This window comes from Alligator sinensis, unplaced genomic scaffold (assembly GCF_000455745.1).
Source record: "Alligator sinensis unplaced genomic scaffold, ASM45574v1 scaffold24_1, whole genome shotgun sequence".
NCBI lineage: Eukaryota > Metazoa > Chordata > Crocodylia > Alligatoridae > Alligator > Alligator sinensis.
Window position 1 is genome coordinate 626,966 of NW_005842609.1, and position 15,781 is coordinate 642,746.

Genomic DNA, 15,781 nt, shown 5'->3' on the forward strand with positions numbered 1-15,781 from the left:
CCCTATGTACAAGGTGGCTGCCCAAAGAAGCTGAGTGAAAAGAAAGTTACGTGCTGAATGCAAAGAGGTAAATGGTCTTAGATGTTTCCTTCTCTTTGCTAACTTTTTCCATGGAGCTCCTACTGATCATGTACGTTCACATTACTCGAACCATTGCATAGAAGAGGCCTGAGCCTGAAGTACCCAAAGAAATGTGAGAGATATGTATGACATGTATTCCTTTAATTTACCCGCTTAGTACTGTGCTGCTTGTTACCTGGCTTCAAGAGGTTAATTCATTTCCAAAGATGCTGGGAGAAGAGAAGAGGTGAAATGGGTGCATGTGTGCCTGCCTGCCTGTCACAGCCATGTCTGGGTTGGCTGAGTGGGCTATTAAGGTTCATTGGCATTTAAATAGGTCTATCTGAGCATTACAATAGCTATGCTAAAGAGATTGCCTGAGCGGATAATCAGTTTGCTTCAAACAGTTCTGCATGGGCTGAAGTTTGGAGTAGTGGAAAATTACCATAGACTGAATAAAGCAGCCAGGTGACAAAGGAGAGAGCAAAGAGGGGAAGTCTTGCAGAGATACAGGGCTACCTTGGGCCTGAAATGGGACAGGCTACTGCCGTTGCCTGGTTGGGGGAAGACAGGTTTAGCAGCAGTGACCCAGGGCAGGTGAATAGTTCATCTTGGTGGGCTGGAAAGAAGGGAGCTCTGGGTTCTGGCTCCTGCCCCTAATGGCTTTTCTGCACCTTGCATTTAATACTCATATGACACATTGGATGAATATTAGGGAGAGAGCTTCCACCCCGCTGAGGGCAAGGGCCAGGACTAGGACCCAGGCCCCCTTCCCCCTGGGGTCTGTATCTCGTTCACTGGGCCACTCTGCCCCTAGCCCTATATTTCTTCCACCTGCCTGCCAGTGGGTGAGCTGCAAGAGTTGGGCGGGTGAGTCTTCTGGACCAGTGGGTCCACATGTTATCCCCACACCCTCCCCAGGCATCACTCGGACCCCCTTCCCCTGCTGGATCTGTGCTCTGCTTCTTGCCCTGTGCTCCCTGTCTGATCTTATGCTCTGCTTCTGTGCTGCCTGTCCCCTCCCTGCTCACCTAATCTGCTATGTGCCACACTCAGAGGCTGGGTGCCAAGGTTGACCACCCCTGTTCTAGACTATGCCTAGCTCTTGGTTTGGTGGTTAGAGCACTTTGCTGGGCAGCAGCCGGAGATGCAAATTAAAATCCTCTTGGGGTGAGGCCTAAAACCCCCGTCTGCCATTCCCTGGGCCAGTACCGTTGCTGTTAAGCTGTTGGGCTAAAAGAGTAGGAGAGCTGCCCTGTTCCTTCTTTGCTTTACTTCTGGCATGCATGCAGGTATCTGGGCAATCTTATTCTATTACAGGTGGAAACCAAATCAAACTGTACCCTAAGGCCACAAATTGCAGGTGTGTGGCTATGTAAGTACCACTTAAGCATATATGAGAAAAATCCTATTTCATTCTTGCACTCCTCAGAACAAAGCAATGCCTAGACTCTGCTTAGATGTGATAGTTTGAAAGTGCAGAGAAGAATCAGGGGCTGCATGCCCTGCCAGGTATATGGTGACAGTCTGTGAAAGGGAGCTCAGCTGCACTGTTACACAGACAAGTATTCACAGTTTGGTTAATCATACATATTTCAACTGTTTTCATGCAAGAACAGTGATATGGAGGTTGAGGGGAGCAATTCACTAATGACAAAGAAGACACCTATGCTTAGAGTTCAATGTCCCATGAAATGCCTTGTTGTCCAGTATAAATTCATCAAGCTCACCAAACTCCAAGTATGGTTGCTCTTGAGCAAACAATTGGAGAGAGAAGCTGGGGTCCAGGAACCATGTTGAAATTCACCCACCATACAGCTCATGGAGTACAACAGATTGATGGTAAAGCCAGTGTGTTATAATAAAGTTATCAAGGTGGTTTTATTTACATAAAGGTTATTTCAATGTTTCCCAGTCAGCTTTTCTGAATTTCTGTTCTGTGAAGCACTCTGAAATTTCAGCTTGTCATCAAAAGTAAGGACAAAAGGAGATTTCAAAATGTGGTGATGTATCACTGGGACACTATATGCCACTTTACTGCCGAGATTAAATTGCTACATGTCGGTTTAGGACTTGTGATGTGGTCTTTTTCTGGTGGGTGACTATTGCAGCCCGCTACTTCTCTTGGGTCAGGTTCGCTGTGACCTGTGTGTCTAATGCTGAAGATCCCTGGTTCTTTTATCTGTAGGGATGGATATGGCATATGGCACCCTGCATGTGCGGGTTTGATTCAACACAATTCCTTGTGACTCACCCGTTCTGCTCCAAATACATGGACACAGTTTGATTCTAAAGTGTGTGTTCATTCACTTTGTACAAAGGCACAAAGCTGAACTACATCTATACAATGCCACTGTTTCGGAAGCTGTCAGCCCTCTGTTAAGGTATGTGGAGATCCAGTTGTTTGAAGAGACATGGTATCATTTCTGCATGCTACACCAGCACTTCCCAAACTTTGTCGAAAAAACAAAACATTTGACTCGCCACCTGCAAACTTCTTTTTTTACACATTTATTCTAGGCCCTTACCAGGTTTAAATGATCTCCAGGAAAAGTAATGCTTACAGAAGTATGATCTACTAGATTGTAACCACTTTTAAACATCTCAATATTTAGATAGTGCATGAGGGAGGACCACAATGAAGAAGCCATTACTATGTTCATTCTTCATGTTACTCGGATCACAAGAAGCAGACGTGCCAGATAATGTCTTGATGTATGTCGAAATGCAGCTGAAATGCATCTATCGCTGGACTTCTTAGCTGATTTGATTTAAACATGAAGTTCTGCCTAAGTCTTACTTGGGTTAATGTTGATTGTGAGCCAACACTCACTTTACTCACCTTACAAAATGTAAATGAAAAAGGGAGTTGAACAGTTTCTGAGGATGTTTTAAATGCCATTAATGAGAAGGGTGTGCTTGCTGGAGCGAAGATACTGGTGAGCTTCAACTGAAGGTCCAGACCTACGTTGATGTTTGTCCAGTAGTGCTTGGCAAGTCGTGCTTGGTTGAATTCAAGTTGAGTCCAAGAACATTTGACCATTCAGACAACTCTTCCTTTTCCTCTGCTGAGAAGCCATCTTGCAGGGTCTTTTGTTATAAATTCTCATTTATTGTACTTATTAAACTTGGTGACCACATTCAGGTGAATTCCCCTTTTGTCAGCAATGTGCTTACCGTGACTTTTCAATTCATTTGCGAGCAAGGAATTTTTCTACAGTTGGGAGTGATGGGGAATTTTTTTTTCTACTTCTCATGCTGTACACTGTGATTTCATTGCAAAACAAGGATAGTAATTAATAATTTTAAGAGGTCCCCATAAACAAGCACTGACTTAATAGAGATGGAAGAGTAAGTCAGCCCAGAAGCCTAGGTCATGACTCGCCTACAAAGCCCCACACTGAAAACTAAGTCATTGAAGAAAGCTTCAAATTGGACTTCAATGAGTCAAGTTTCCCATCTAACACCCATCTAATTTCTGAATGGAGAACCGGCTTTTGATGATTACTTTCCATTACATTGTACAAAACTGAAAACAAGCAAGAGTTCAACTGCTGCTTTAATAAAATTGCGTCTTCAGCCTGATCCAGATGACTTCCAGGTTGACAAGTTTTGTTTGGAGAACTGGTACTTTGCAATAAAATACCACAGTAGGTGAACTTAACACTAGACTGAGTTAATTTTTGTTGAATGCCACCAAATGTCTTCGTCCTTTTTTTTGTGCTTCAGTGCAGACTGACACAGTTCTGCCTGTCCACACCATTTGCTGTGGAAAACTTGGTTGGTTTCTTAATAAATTCTTTGCCATAGTACATCTTGATCGAGATTCAAGAAACAAGAACTTTTCTTTAACCGTCCTTGAGTCAAACCTTATATACGAAGTAAATAGAGCAAAATTAGTAGCATTCATGCTTTAAAGTATGAAAAGAACTTTCTTTTACACATTCTGAGTCTTTCCTCTACTTGAAGAACTGTGTCTTGAATTCTTCCTGATGCAGTGCTAGAAAAGGAAATATTCATTAGTTGGGGTGGTGTTGTGGGAATGAATAAAACCACGGTAGCTTCACCCAGTTTAAAGGAGGCTTAAATGAGTGTGATTCAGTTTCCACTTTTGCAAGTACGCGAATAGTTACAATGGAGTATCCGACACTCCCTGCTCCCTTTTAATTTGCTGTACTTTATTCATTTGTTCATATTCATATTATTCTTTGTCACTGGTATTTTTGCATTCAGATCTCAGTTCACATTATCACCTGTTTAACGAACGGGTCTTTGGTGTGTTCCTGCTAATTTTTGTTTGAAGCTACTGCTGCTAATGAGCCACTCACACCCAGGTGAGGATTTCAGTTATGTTAGCAAGTACAACACAACTTCCACGGGCACGTGCAGTGATGCCCCAGCATCCAGGCATAGCGGCTTCAGGGTAGAAAAGGGTGAGGATTTCTGAGGAGAGAACACCGAGCTGTGAGATGGGCCGTGTCCCTAGATTGCATGGGGTGGTCTTGTTAGTTGAGATCTGGGGGAAGATGAGAAGAGAGGTGCATTTGTTTGGATGGGACAGATGGGCGGCCTGAAATCAGATCGAGCATGGAGGCTTTGGCTGGAGTACAGTGGAGCACCAGTTGGGCCCACCATGTATATACAAGGGTAGACTAGAGGGGTAGAGATGTGGGCATCTCAGCTAGTCCAACTCACCCTTATTCCAAGGTATCAAATTCCCAGTTCCCTTTGAGCCAGGATGCTCTGCCAGTCTGCACCCCTGACCTCTCTGGAGAGGCTTGTTCACTTAGTCCCTGGACTCACATTTTTTCTCCTTAATTGCAATACCGTCTTTCACAAGGCTGTGAAGTGTGGTGATCAGCTGGGTTTCTCAACCAACTCCACAGTGCCTCCCTTGGTCCAATATGTGTCTTCTCCTTGATTCATGCTTCTTCTCCTCATTTTTTTTTCTTAGAGCTTGTCCCTAGTTCAGACAGGCTTCCCTAGCCTATCAGTCTCCCTTTCAGGTCGTCTTTCCTCACTTGATGCTTTCCTGCAATTCTCCTCTTGGAAGTCACCTTAGAGCTGGATTCTGTCTTGTTCAGGAAGTAACTACCAGTTAACACCTGGCCGCAACTCCACTGCCCAATACTGGAGAGAAGCACAGTGTGCTACTTGGGTACCACAGGGCTACCCCACACATTTCTGATATAGTAGGTGGTATCACTGTCGCCCAGGCTGGAATACGGAGGAGCAGACAGATGGTAACTCGGAGTAAGTGATTTTAGTCTCCGGTAAATGCTAACGGATTAGCAAAATGTAAATGCCACAAAGACCTCTTTGCTGAACTTTGTGATGACAGCTCCAGCTCGCAGAACTACCAGAACACAGACAGGGTTGTCAGCCGGGCTAATCAAACTGGTAGCAAAGAGGCTGATTACAAGGCTTGAGAGACCTCATTATTTTGTATATTTATAAAGTGCAGAGACAATTCTGTGCCTTAAGAAAGGCTTTTAAAGTCTCTGTCTCTTTGTAAAGCATTAGAAATGTCATGCTCCTTCATGTTAAAAAAGATGGTTCCAATAATAACCCCCCACCACCAAACTTGGTAGTTAATTGACTGTCTGTTCTTCAAATGAAGCACAGTAGGCAGAGTGTAATTTAAAAAAAAAGGAGACAAAAAGAGTTAAAAAGAAATGATGCCTGTAATGCCTGCAGCTTCAGAAATGGTACAGGGAACAATTCAGTAAAATAACAGCCAAGAAGGAAAGATCTGAACTCGGAGTTTGGAAAAATTGTCTTCTCTCTCTCTCTCTGTTTTCCTTTTTGGAGAAATAAGGGATAGTTTGGCTTATTTTTATTGATCCATTCTCTGTATCGGAGTACTTAATAGACTGACTCCATAAATCAGAGACAAAGAGATGTGTACTGTTGCATAGTACACTGTAAACCTCTCTCTGACAGGTTAGGGACAAGTCTGTTGGAGGATTTAGTGTTTGAGGCTTGTGAGTCTGGACATGTGGATCTTACTCCTGGCACTGCCAATGACTCAGTGGTATATTGAATTTTTAACATCTCTCTGCTCAAGTATACCTGCCTGTGAAATGGGGCTCTTATCAAATCCCTTAATTCAGGAGTATGTTTTGTAATGGGCATAGATTACATGACAAAATGCATTCTCCATCCATACCTTTTGCATCTGATTTAATTCCATACATCCGTTATTGCCCAGAAGAAATGGGTTTCCATTGCCATAACACTACTGTACTACTTCCCTTAGTCTTAGTAACAGATTGTGAGATCTGCAGGGGAAAGCTGCTGTAGAAATCCAACACAAGGAAAAGTAAGTGGTCAACTTCGATTTTTATGATACAAATAACTTACGCTGGCTTTTTTGGCATGTTTCCCTCTGCTGGCAATAGATTACCACTTCCCACTGGAACCAGAAGTGAAGAAAAAGGTGAACTAATCTTTTTTAGCCATTGTGCTATGCATAGTTGTGCTGTACACAGTGGCAGCAGGGCTATTTCTGAGTTGTTCTCAGCTAAGTTCAAAAGTCGATAGAGCTACTTCTTTTAAAACTGCCCGCATGTCTGGTCCCATTTCCAGAGCACTTAGGTGGCAGTGAGAAAGACCCACCGAAACTTTGAAACAATACCAGACTTCAGACATAGGCCTGCTGTCCTGCCTCGCTCCCTGTCTCAGAAGAAGGAAGAGTGAAGTATAATGTTCAGATGACTTCACCTTGCAAGGGGCAATATCCACGGCTGTAGCGAGGCAGTGGTCAAGTGACTCCGCAGTTTCTCCTTGTGTGGTTGGCAGCCACTGCGCTTTGCTGCACGTTCTCTCGCCCTGTAATGAGATGTGACCGTGGTGGGGAATGTTTCTACTCTTTATTACCTGTGAATTTTGATATAGGAATATGACAACTGTGCAACCTGCCAAGGGCTGAAATAGTGTCTTTGAAGCAGAACAGTCCCATGGTAGTATAAAGGTGATGGGGTGGTGTACTATCTCAGGGGGAGCTCCCAAACCTCAGGCTTCTGGAAACAGACCATTAACCTAGGGCTCTATGAAAGCATGGACTTTTGCTTTTTTTAGGTTGCTTGGCCTGTTGGTACCACCCGATGGCTGACCTGGAGGATTGGACTGTAACAAATGTCTGAATTGCATCTAGGTAACCTGGATGATAAACCTCCACACTTTCTAGGTACCATGGTTGGGCATGGCTTAACAAACTAAACGGGACAGACAGTAGCATCACTGTGTAGAGCAAGCAATTATACAGGCGGAAAGGCTCCTGTACCAAAAGAAGCCCAGCTCAAATCCCTTGCTCTGGACTTCCTCCCATCTTCCACTGAAACGCAGTGGGCTCCACACTATATCAGTAGTGTCTGACTTGGAACACCTGGCAGTGCTGCGTTTTTATCTTTCCATTAGTCGATGCTGACAATATGCGATCATGTACTCATGATGAGGTACCCCTGAGAGACAGAGGAATTTCTTTCTGGAATCTTTTTCAGCAGTATTTCAGATCTCTTTCCCCCCACTCTTTCTTTCTCTCTGCCAATAAAATGTAAGGCTAAAAATAGAAAAAACAGAAGGGAATTCACCATTTAAGGCTCAATTCATTTTAATCTCTCAAGCGTTAATCAGAGCATGTGCAAGCCACCAGCAAGGCAATTAAGTCTCATTGTAATGGGCTATGTTTTGTCGCTGCACTAGCTGGACAGCTGTTGAACCTCAAGTGTGAGCAGTTTGGGGTAGGGACCAGTTTTTGCTGCATCTCTGATTAGTGCCTATGCTGGTTGCTGATTCCTAATTGGGGTTTGCTTGTACTGTAATATGTGTGAAGACAGAAGTGACAATTGTCACTTGATCTGGCCACAGAAAGCGGTCTATAGCTATGACCAAATACAAGTGCACGGCTGCAGACCACTTCAAACATGACTGATCAGGTGAAAATCTGAACCCTCGTTGCATGAGGAGTCAGAGGAAGACGTTTCAAAACATAGCGTCTTCTGTAACTTGTGTCTGGGCTTCCTCCCAGCTTGTTGGGTGTTTTCAGAATGGAAGGGGGAAAGGGAGGGGATTTGGTGTGGGATTTTTTCATCTCCTGATGGAGGATGGATTTGGTCTGGGATTTTTTCATCTCCTGATGGAGGATGGGGAGGGTATATTGGAGCCCTTCTGAGGTGGGGAGCTCCAATACACCCATCTCGCCCTCCAGTGTGAGCTGGGGAACCCCAAGAATGAGCTCCTTCTGCTCCCTTTCCCCGTCCCCGTCCCATGGTGGGCAGGGAGCAGGAGCCTTTGCTAGGGAAACCTGGCTGCAAGCTCCCAGCAGCTAGATCCCTCTCCCCCCTGGAACCAATAGCAAACTTCTGTTTGGTCCAAGGGATCCTCCTAATTCAGAAGGCCTCCTGCAAAGTGTTCCTGGTTACAGCAGGGAGCTGCACTTCTGTCTGTGCCCTAATGATCTAAAATACACAGGGCTGGTCTTGAACAAACAATTTGAAATCCAGATCGAGAATTTGCAGTGTGAGCCTGCCTTTCATTTCAAGAAAGGCAAAGGCAGACAACTGCTGGTGTCAAAAGCATTTAAGTGCCAGGGGCCCGATGCAGTTTACATCAAAGTCAGTGGGAGTTTTGCAGGATTAAGCTCCAGGGAGGTAGTAAATGGGCAATGAAAGAACTGTTGTTTTGGCAGGTCTTGTTAGACCCTAAAGCCTGTTAAGATTAAAAAAAAAAAAAGGAATAGAGCTGTGTTTGCTGTTGCCAACATGTTTAGATGTAAAAATATCCCTTTCCTTTTTAGCACTGAATAAACGGAGCCTTCTGGCATTTTATAGTAGTTTGCAAGGATGCTACATTAAAAGGGTAAGAGCCTAGGCTGAGAGTGAGAGTTAGCTTTAACTCAGCTAGGTGGGGTACAGGCAGCAGCAAAGGTATATTGGCATGGGCTGTACAAACCCATGTTACCACAACCTCACGTCCATGGGGTCCTGGGCTAATTCACCTCAGTCTAGCTCATATGAGCTGCCATCCCCTTCCCCCTCCCATTACAGTGCAGACTTAGCCTTTGTCTCTGCTTTACAAGTAGCTGGTATGTCTCGGGGCACCTATATTAAATAATGGAGCTCTGCTCTGACACATGCTGCTAATTAGCAATCGTCAGAGCAGACTCGATTAATCGAGTCTGCTGCCAGTCTGCTGGAGCCTGCTAATTAGTGTGCTCCAGCTTCCTCTGTAGTCACATGTATTCAGCGTCCCAGCATTTCAAAATGGCAGCAGGGGAGCTTTAGTTAACGCTCGTTGAACAAGCAGTGAGATCTAATTCTGGCTCTACTGATTTGTGATCTGGTTGTCCCTAAATTCTCTGATGAACAGAAACAAACAACAAGGAGGTGTGCAGGGAGGGGAAGAAGGGCAGGAGACCAGAATTCTGCCCTTTATGGTTTAACCCAGTACGTTGATGTAGGAAGATACAAGGTGAATTGAGGCCCAGAATTTCAGTGACACCTGCTAGTCTTCTTGGTGTATTCATCATGCATGTTGCCTGATGAAATGAAGGTATGGGACCCCAAGGCCATCTGTGTATGCTGGTGCAGTGGGAGGGTGCCAATGTGTTCTCAGTGCCTGGGTTGGCTGAACCTAGTTTTGGAGCATCATCTATTGTAGGGCAAGGTCAGTAATTGGTGAGAACTCTAGTAGACATCGGTCCAAATCTAGATTCTGCATCTGTATTGCAGTGCTGGTCACTTCTTTTTCTTTTTCAGCTAGCTCCATGGAACAGCCTGTACTTGCAGCATCTGAACTCAGGTGGACATTTGCAAATGCATAATGGGACCCTATGCTGCAGTCTACCCCTCTCTCCCATAAATTATCTCCTTCTTCTGGGTCTCCCAGTATATTCAGATGTGACCTGTCTCCTAGGACAGGTCTCCTGGGCATTGATTCTGTGATGGGGGAAGAGACATGCCTTTGGGGAGTTCCATGGATTGCTTGTGCAGACCTCATTGCAGGATCGGGACCTATGACTGCAAGCTCCTCAGATCAGAACCTCTATCTTCCTTTGCACTGTACAATAATGCCATGCTCTGCTTCTCAGGTATAGGTAACTATGTTCCCAGGAGCAAACATCCCTGACCTTGCAAGTATTCATCATGCATCTCCAATGGGGTAGCTTTATCGCTTATTAGGATGTTGCTTAGGCTTTTTCATTTTCTCCTGTGCAGTTTATTGAGGGTTTTACAATGAAAAGCACTGAAGAAATGAAGTCTCCATGGGTTACATTTGTCCTTAGCGTGACTTTGTCAGCATCAGTCAAGATAAACCTGGGATGACTTTGGCCCAGTGTTCCTGCGCAGTACTCGTTCATTCAGCTACTGCCTGTGCTCCAATTTATGTGCATCTGTCTCCTTACGGTGCCTTTGCATATAGGTTATTTTAGAAAAGGGTTTTCTAAAAATAGCGGGGATGAGCTCTCTGTCCCATATCTCCATAGAGCACCAAACCTCTGTACAGGTAGGCTGCCCAGCTCACTGGTGCTCTTTTATATAAATGAAACCCACCCAATCTCATTTTTGTTGTAGCTGATTGTGGTGGATTGCTGCTAACATGTGTTCCCAGTGTCACCTTTTTTTGCCCATGTCATACAGATGGCTCAGAGTCACTGTGTTGCCTGTTTTCTTTTTTCCTTTGATTTGTGCTATTTTGAGGAGCTGAACTTGTAATATTTTTGGTTTAGGTCTTTTAAGACATTTCTTCTGTGCTATTTCTGATAGTCAGCATGGCCAAGCCAAAGCTTGCATCAGGCTCTCCCCCAAATATGGGAGTTTTTGAAAGAGAACCAGGGGCTCTTTTTGATGTCTTGGTTTGAGGCTGTAGTTTCGGTTTCTGATTTCCCATCATCCTCCTGCAGCAGCATGAGCTACAGATCTACTTTTCTTTCTTCCCTTTGTGCCAAACCTCCAAAATTCAAGATTCTTACAGATTTAAGACAGCACCAAACAGGACAATATCAATGTAGGATAAAATCATTCAGGTTGGCAGCATTTGGTGGCTAGACTGCACCACCTTTATTCAGAGAGAGTACTTCTTCACACCTCACAGTCCTGTTAAAATGCCAGCAAATACTTGTGGAGTTAGGTACTTGTGTATCATGATTCAGGATGGCACAGGATGGCTCATAGTATCTTTGCAAACTTTAAGACCAATGGCAACCTAAGGCATGCCAGTGGACGCTGCCAACAATTACGGTATGTGTCCTATGTAGACCAAGCCTTCCTACCAATTATGGGGAGACTTGATCTTTACCCAGTCTGCTCATCTTATTCTACAGTCTCCCTAGTGAATGCATCACTCCCAAAAGTGGCTGGAGGGTAAGCCCTGGGAGCCTTATGCTCTGTTAATTCAGCCCATGGGAAGTGTCAGCAGGGGAGGTGTTGCTGACCAGCTTGTGTGTTCCAACTGTGTCAGGCCCCGAATGTGAGCAAATTATTTTTGGATCATTTTTCAGGTAGAAGGGATGGTAGGCTTGCCCCTTAGTGAATAACTGAACCAGAGATGCATAAGGCTCTGCCTTCTGCCTACCCTGCCTACTGCAAGACTTCAGACTGCCATGGCTAACTACTTCCCCTCTGACCATTCCTTAGCCTCTCTCCTGAGACTAATAGCTGCCTTCAGCTCCCTGAAGGGTGTTTCCAAAGAGGATGGAGCTGGACTGGTCTCAGTGGTGGCAGATGGCAGAACAAGAAGCAATGGCCTCAAGTTGCAGCAAGGGAAGTTTAGGTTAGATATTAAGAAAAACTCTCTTGCAAGGAGGGTGGTAAAGCACTGGAACAGGTTACCCAGAGAGCTTGTGGAATCTCTGTCCTTGGTGGGTTTTAAGACCCGGCTGGACAAAGCCTTGGCTGGGGCAATCTAGTTGTGCATGTTCCTGCTTTGAGCAGGGGGTTGGACTAGCTGACCTCCTGAGGTCCCTTCCAACCCTCATTTTCTATGATTCAGACAAGGGCTTAAAGTCAATGTTATCTATTAGCCTACCACATATAGCTAGTTATTTCTGTAACCTGCAGGTTCTCAACCTTTTCTAGACTCATGGCACCCCTTGTGAGACTTACGGCACCCCTTAGAAAATGCCAGCTCTTAGTTTTCATTCATTTTCTGAGTAACGAAAATTAATAGATTAATTATTCTGTTGCAAAGAACTCAGAAAGGCTACAAGTCGGATGTTTTTAACACGTTGGATGCCTGTTTGAAATCTCTGGGTTTATCTTGTGAATATGTTTTTGTATCTAATAGTGCTAACATTGTGTGGCTCCCTGCAGCACCCTTGTAAAGATGTCAAGACATCCCTGGTTGAGAATCACTGCTATAACCTCTAGCACACAGAAGAGCTACTGTACATGTATACAGTGAGCATTAGCTTGGTCTAAAAGGTAGGGCACTGGATTAGATGACAGGTGATTTATATTCCAAGGTGTGTTTGTACAATCTAATCATTGCTATGTGGTTTTGGAAAAAAGAAGAAATGAAGAAAAAAAGATCTCCCCTTGTAGCAAGTAACTGTGTAGCAGTAGCCAGAGAGCTGAGGCTGCTCGTTGCTCTTCTCCCTGTGGATTGCTGCAGATGTTATTTTCAGTTTCATCCAGGAAGCGGCAGAAACTGTTCTTACCATATTTCTTGCATATAGTGTGTGCCAGTTTTCAGCGGCTAGGTTTTGGGGAAAAGGTGGATGTTGTACACAATAAAATACAGTATTTCTTGCTCTGTCACTGGACATGCTAAATGACCCTGGAAAGTCTCTTCCTCCGTCTCTCTTCTGATGTCTTGTCTCTTTAAAATGTAAAGTCTTGGAACAGCAGATGTCTCTTAGCCAGTGTTTATACAGTGCCTGGCACAAAGAGGCCAGGGCAGGGATGGAGAAATGGGGGTATTGGAAAGTTGTGAAGTGGATTGTGCAGACAAATGCAGTTTTCCCGCTATTCTTTTCTTAAAGCCTACCTTTATTATGTTTCCAAGCTGAGCACACAGATCTGCCAGTGATAAAGCACAGTACCCCAAAATAAAATGCAATGCAGTAAGTGACTTGGCAGTGAATAGAAGGATTAAGGTTGTGATTACAGATTTGCTTTGGGAAACACAAATGCAAGCACTTTTGTAAAATGCCAGCTTAGTGTTTCAAATGATATCAAGCTCTCTTGTTGCAGAGATAGCTTTCAGTTTTCGGTAACTTCCTGTCTGTTGGAAGGTAGGAATGAGTTGATGGGATTGCTATTCCAGAGGAAGACAGCAGTGGATTATGCAGAGCCCCTGATTGCTTTGAAGAGCCCTGAGACTGTTTTTACATTAAGGTTTCCCCTTAATCTACTCACTGTTGCTAACACTGACTTGGTCCTGCCAGTACTCGTGTCTAGCACAGGCAGATGCCGGTAGAACCACAGGATGTTTTAGGCCAGGGATCAGCAACGTTTTTCAGCAGAGTGCCAAGAACACCTGCAACCTTGACTTTTAAGATATGCTAGGGGCGGATGGTGGGGGAACTATGAGGGGCCTGATCCTTGTTATGGCAGCGCAGCCCCTTCCCTGAGGTCACATGCCAAGCAAAAAGCCTTTGCATGTCATGCTCTGGCCAGGGGTTTCCTACCTGTTTTAAGCAGTCCTCTTGTCACACCTGATCAGAGCAAGTCTTTAAACAAACAACATTGAAAGAAAAAAGCTTGTGACCACCAGCATATTGCCTGCTAAACTGTATGTTCTTTGGAGCAGGGACCATAATTGGCTTCATTTTATTACAGCACCTAGTGACATGGGGCTCTATCCAGGTTGGCCCTAATGTAAAAATACGTCTCTGGTATTTGGTACCATGAGGAGTGGTTTGGTGGTATGGTTGCATGGGTGTCAATAAAGAAACATAGGGAAAAGGCTGCCTGCAAGGCTATAGCTCTGTGGGATGGGTTTTAGAGCTGAATGCAGATTTTATGTGACCTTGGCCAGGTGATTTGACTGGTCTGTCCCTGAGTTTCTCCATCTGTACTGTAGTCATAAGAGTACCTGCCACTGTGGGTGGTTATGATGCTTAGTTCTCCTATGTGGGAGCTGCCATGGAAGTATAAGGCATGATACAGATGGGCTCCTGGGAAATGGGAGACTAGGATCATTTGAAAGAGGTCACTGGAAATGTGCAGAGTGGTTGGCTATCAAATCTGAGATTAAGAAATTGTCCCTGCAGTATACCAGGATACACAGGATAAGCATGTTCATAAGCGGTATCTTCATTTAGACAGCAATTTTTCACATCCCCTAAAGTATCTGGTGGCAAGTCTTTTCCACTGGAGGAACATTGTCCAAATAATGCATTCATCTGGAATAAGCTAAGTAAATAGAGCTTAACTGGCACAATATTTTACACAGATTCTTCTCTGAAGATGCATGTGGTGCTTGTTCAGTGTACTATATACTGGTTATCATCAGCATCGGTTTCATAGCCTCCATTCTAGTATGGCTTGAGTCTAACCTACGTTATGTCCCGATACAGAATAAAGTATTAATCAGTGTAAGGAAGTGTATGGAACCGCACTGAAATCAGGGTCTGTGAAGTAAGTTGCCACTCAGAGTGACTGTGTATTTGGATGGGAAAATCTGGCCCATGTAGTAGTAGCTTCTGCTTTGGAGTGCTCTCGTGCTGCTGCAGGAGTGGTTGATTGGAGGAGCAGATTACACAGGGGGCCTGTCTAGTCCTTGGCTCCCAGTCTCCCTTATCACTTGTCCTCGGTTTTACAGCCTAGTGTACTGAGAAAAAAATGATAGGAATTTCATCCTCATCTCTGTGGTTTTAAAGAAAAAAATCTTGCTCTGAAAGAGAAACCAGGTCTCTCTTTAGTATATCTGAGCACATTTGGACTGTTTGTAGGTTGGCGGTATGTATATAGAATGGGATAAAGCCAGGTAATAAATAAAACAAAACAAACAAACTAACCAGCCCCATTTAAGCATATCTCAATCTCTTCTCCCCCCCCCACCAACTAAGTATTTCAGGTAGTGATGGATGAACCAGTTTGAAACAGAGTAAGGAAGCAATTTGAACCAATGGCTCTACAACTAAAATTCTGGGTCTGATCAGCTTAAACTCTAGGTCCAGTTTGAATGTAATATTTTTTCTAAAGTGTTCATAGGATGCCCAAGTGGAACTCCCTGGAATTCTGCCCATGGCCATTTGCAACCAGTACGTGGTATCCCTTCATCGGAAAGGGCCTTTTGTGTTCATGCCAGATGCAGCAAAGGTGGTAAAGGGGCCGGGAAGCTCTCTTGGCTTACCAGAGAAGTCAACGAGTGCTTAAAAAAGAAAAAGAAGGCTTACAGACAGTGGAAACAAGGGGTAGTCACCAAGGAGGAATACACAAGTATAGCCCATGTTTGTAGAGAGAGGAAAGGAAGGCAAGGGCAGTGACCAATATGGGGTTGGTGACCAAAATCAAAGATAATAAGAGGTCCTTTAGGTATATAGAGAGCAGGAGGAAGACCAAGGGAAATGTGGGGCTCTTGCAAAATGGGACAGGACAGCTGATCACAGACAGTCAGCAGAAAGCCGAACGCTTTAGTGAATACTTTGCGTTGGTGTTCCTGCCTACAAATGATGGTCACCTGCCTGGATGGATGCGGGGAGGCCATTGCCAACCAATGGTCAGTCTTGAACTGGTGAGGGAGCTTAAAGCAGCTGAATGTCTTCATTTCAGCA

General features: G+C 44.4%; 1 protein-coding gene across 2 annotated transcripts in view; it reads left to right on the forward strand.

Moving 5' to 3' along the window:
• Window positions 1-10: 10 nt before the first annotated feature.
• MAPK4 (mitogen-activated protein kinase 4) overlaps window positions 11-15,781 on the forward strand; it is a 133,996-nt gene continuing 118,225 nt past the window's right edge. Inside the window, exon 1 of one of the 2 annotated variants that reach the window (XM_025214884.1) lies at window positions 11-67. The gene's annotated coding sequence lies outside the window, so the exon portion shown is untranslated. The remainder of the gene's footprint in view (window positions 68-15,781) is intronic. The other variant, XM_014524428.2, reaches the window with a different exon arrangement.